Raw genomic sequence first — 3,904 nt, 5'->3', positions numbered from 1 at the left:
CTCAATTTGCTATCTTTTACCGTGGTCAGGTATTCAGCCATGGTGTAATGTCTGTTTAGGGCCCAGAAGCAATCGAGTTTGTTTTGGGTTTTTGTTGTTTCTGTCCAATAGGTCAGATATTTTTCCTTTTGTTTAGTGACAATTGTGTTGGGTCGAATTCTCTGTGCTACGATGTCACTGTCCTGGAGCTGGTTATTATTAGTACTGTTAGTAGTTACATCACTGAGTCCCAGGACTAGTTGACTGAGGGGACTCTTCTTTATGATCCTCTCTTGGCATTTCAGGGCTTCGTAACGATAGCAGTGGGGGTTGCTCATTTTTAGGTGTTTCCAAGATTTGGTGGCTCTTTTTTGGATATTAATTAGTAGTGGATATTGGCCTAGTTCTGCCCTGCATGCATTGTTTGCGGTTTTCCTCTGAGTCCGGAGGATGCTTTTACAGAATTCTGCATGTAGGATCTCAATTGGGTGTTTGTCCCATTTTGCTAATTCTTGTTGTGTTAGCGGACCACACACCTCACTGCCATGGAGTTCAATTGGTTCAATGACTGATTTAAATTTTTTGAGCCAAATGCCAATTGGGATTTCTATTTGTATTGATATTTTAATGGCATAGAAAGCCCTTTTTGCTTTCTCTTTCAGTTCATTCACATCCAGATGAAAATTTCCCGTAGAACTGATTTTTAAGCCTAAGTATGTGTAGTTTGTAGTTTGTTAAATTTTAGTTGTTCCTAGTGTGAAATTTATTCTGGGTCCCTGATGTCTGAATCTTTGCTGGAACACAAGAACTTTGTTTTGTTGGGGGTTTATTGTCTGGGCCCAGGTCTGACAGAACGAATCTAGCAGATCCAGGTTCTGCTGTAGACACTCCTCTGTTGGTGAGAGCAGGACCAGGTCATCTGCATAGAGGAGGAATTTAACCTTTGAGTCATATAGTGCGAGGCCAGGTGCTGTAGATCGTTCAAATAGTTTTGCCAATTCATTTATGTAAATATTAAAGAGTGTCGGTGAGATGGGCGAGACCTGCGCCACACCACACCCCGTGAGAAGTATTTTGTTTATTTGTCTCCAATTTTAACTGCACATTTATTGTTTGTATACATTGATTTAATTACATCATATGTTTTTCCCCCTACACCACTTTCAATAAGTTTCAAGAATAGACCATCGTGCCAAATAGAATCGAAAGCCTTCTGGAAAACTATTATGCAGGCAAAAATTTTGCTTTTGTTTTGGTGAACATGTTTGTCAATTAGGGTGTGTAGAGTGAAGATATGATCCGATGTTACATAATTTGGTAAGAACCCAATTGGGCTTTTACTCAATACATTTTGCTCCTCAAGGAAGTTTATAAGTCTCTCTCTCTCTCCCTCTCTCTCTCTCTCTCTTTGTCTCTCTCTCTCTCTCTCTCTCACACACACACACACACACACACACACACACACACACACACGCATGTATATATATGGTGTGATAGATCTATCTTTTTCTCTATGTTTCACTTAGCAAGACGATTGCCCTGCACGAAACGTTAAACTTTATTCTTTCTGTCCTGTTATGTATCTCTAACATTTTCTGGGTTTTACTGCAGATTTATAACACTTTATTTTTTTGTTACAGTGCTGCGTGACGCTGTCCATTTTTGTAACACAGGTTAATAGTACATCTGTATATATTACACAATAAAGCAGGTCACTGGGATAGTTACGCATTGCACAGATCAGCTCTGACACTGGAAACCTCCTACAGTAATAAATGGGCAGGGTCAGTTACACAAGACTCGGTGCCTTCATTGTGCAGACTCCAGGAGTTACCTTTACAACTGTCAAAGTTAGTCCCAAAACGTTGTTTTCCCAGAAAACACATTAACTGACCCCTTAGCTTTATCTGCTTTTCTGCCAGTCTGCTCTCCCACTCACAAGGTTGATTACAATGTGAGCGTGAAATGTATGTTCTAGTGCTTTATGTGTGTTAATCTAATTTCTATCTCTGCCGGCCTTTTTTATTTGTAGCTGTCTGTCTTTCATTTTCTCGCTCTCCCTGTGCATATATGGTAATCACAGTCTTTTTTTGTCTTATTTCTTGAAGTATCTTTAATATCTGTTTTTCACTCTTCTATTTCCCTTTTTTGTTTTCTATCACACTCTGTCTCACTCTGTATCTCTATCATGCTTCATGTCTTCTTAGAATCTTATATAATAGAATAATGCTATTGTGCCCATCATATCTTTAATCGAGCTCTCCAAGACATTGCACTCTCCTACTCGTTCCCCATAATCCTGCAATGTTCTCCCCTTCAATGCTTATCCAATTCTCTTTTGAAAGTTACAATTGAATCTTCTTCCACCATCATTCATGCAGTGCATTCCAGGTAAAAACACCCCCCAATGACACCTCGCTGTGTAAAACAATTCTTCTCGTCTCTCCGCTGGTTCTTTTGCCAATTACTGCAATTGCCTCCCCTCTGTCTCAGCCTTCTTTGTCTCCTCTTTCCATTTCTCTTGCTCTCACCCTGGCTGTTTCTCTCATCTCTGCCTGTCTCTCTTTTTTTACCTTTCCTCCCGGTCTACAACTCTTTCTATCTCTTTCCGTCTCCCTCTGACTATCTCCGACTCAATTGTTGCATCACTTCCTCTTTTCTACTTCGTTCAGTTTGTATTTTCATCTCAGTCTTTCTGTACCATCCCGATGGTCTTTCATTCCATTTCACTGTTCTGTCATTATCTTTCGTTCTATTACTAGTTTTCTCTCACTTTCTATAGACCATCTCCTTTTCATCTACCCCTGATATTTTATATTTTCTTTTCTCCCTCTCTATCTCATTATTTCCTTCTCTTCCGTATCTTTCTTTCTGTGTTCCATCTTTCCATTCAGCTTTATCTCTATCTCGTTCCTCTTTTTTTCTCAATTGATCTCTCTGATTGTGTGCCTTTGTCTGTGTGCTCTGTCTCTCCATTTCTCCCTTTGTGCATTGCTTGATCTCTCTCTCTACTGCAACTCATTTGCTCCATCTCTCGTTTCGCTCCCTCTCTGGTCTGTCTGTCTTATGTAACTCATTTTCATCATTGCTTTGTACCACAGTGTAAGCCTTTGAGTCAGAAGTTTGTAGGTGTAAGTTCCACTCCAGAGATTTAAGCTCCAAAATCTAGGCTGACACTCCAGTGCTGTGCTGTGGTAGTGCTACACTGTCAGAGGTGCCATCTTTCCGATGCGATGTTAAACCGAGTCCCCATCTGCCCTCTCAGGTGCATGTAAAAGATCCCATGGCGCTATTTCAAATAAGAGCAGGGGAGTTCTCCCAGGTGTCCTGGGGCCAATATTTATCCATCAAGCAACAGTTTGCTCGTTTTATTTAAAACATATTATCTGGTCCTCATCACATTGCTGTTTGTGGGAGCTTGCTATGTGCAAATTGGTTGCTGCATTTCCCAGATTTCAACACTGAGAACACTTCAAAAAAACCTATGTCATTGGCTGTAAGGCGCTTTGGGGCGTCCGGTGGTCGTGATATGCGTTATATTAATCCAAGTATGTATTTCTTTCTTACACACTCTGTGTCCTTTCTCTACATTTACCGTATGTGCTTTTCTTTTTCTCTTCAGTCTCTCTTTTTACCTCTTTCCTTCTCTGTCTCTCTGCCCTATCTAAAAGTCTCTGTTTGTCCCCTCGTCTTCTTCAGCTGTATTTAACGTGATTATACAATCAATTGTAATTTTTTGCTCGTAGACTACATAACTGCAATACTAATAATTGCACGTCACTCGAACATTAGCATTGATACCAAAAAGGAAAATTAAATCTGTAATGCAAAATTCGTAAATCAAGATAAAGACACTATTTGTATCTGTTCAGACACATAGCATGAAACTATATTCATTTCAACATTTTCCTACAGAACCATCGCC

The sequence above is a fragment of the Somniosus microcephalus genome, unplaced genomic scaffold, assembly GCF_052327205.1.
Source record: "Somniosus microcephalus isolate GS21.2 unplaced genomic scaffold, FLI_Smic_1.0 unresolved_chr6, whole genome shotgun sequence".
Classification (NCBI taxonomy): domain Eukaryota; kingdom Metazoa; phylum Chordata; class Chondrichthyes; order Squaliformes; family Somniosidae; genus Somniosus; species Somniosus microcephalus.
The sequence above is the reverse complement of the archived record's forward strand: the minus strand, read 5'-3'. Positions refer to the sequence as shown.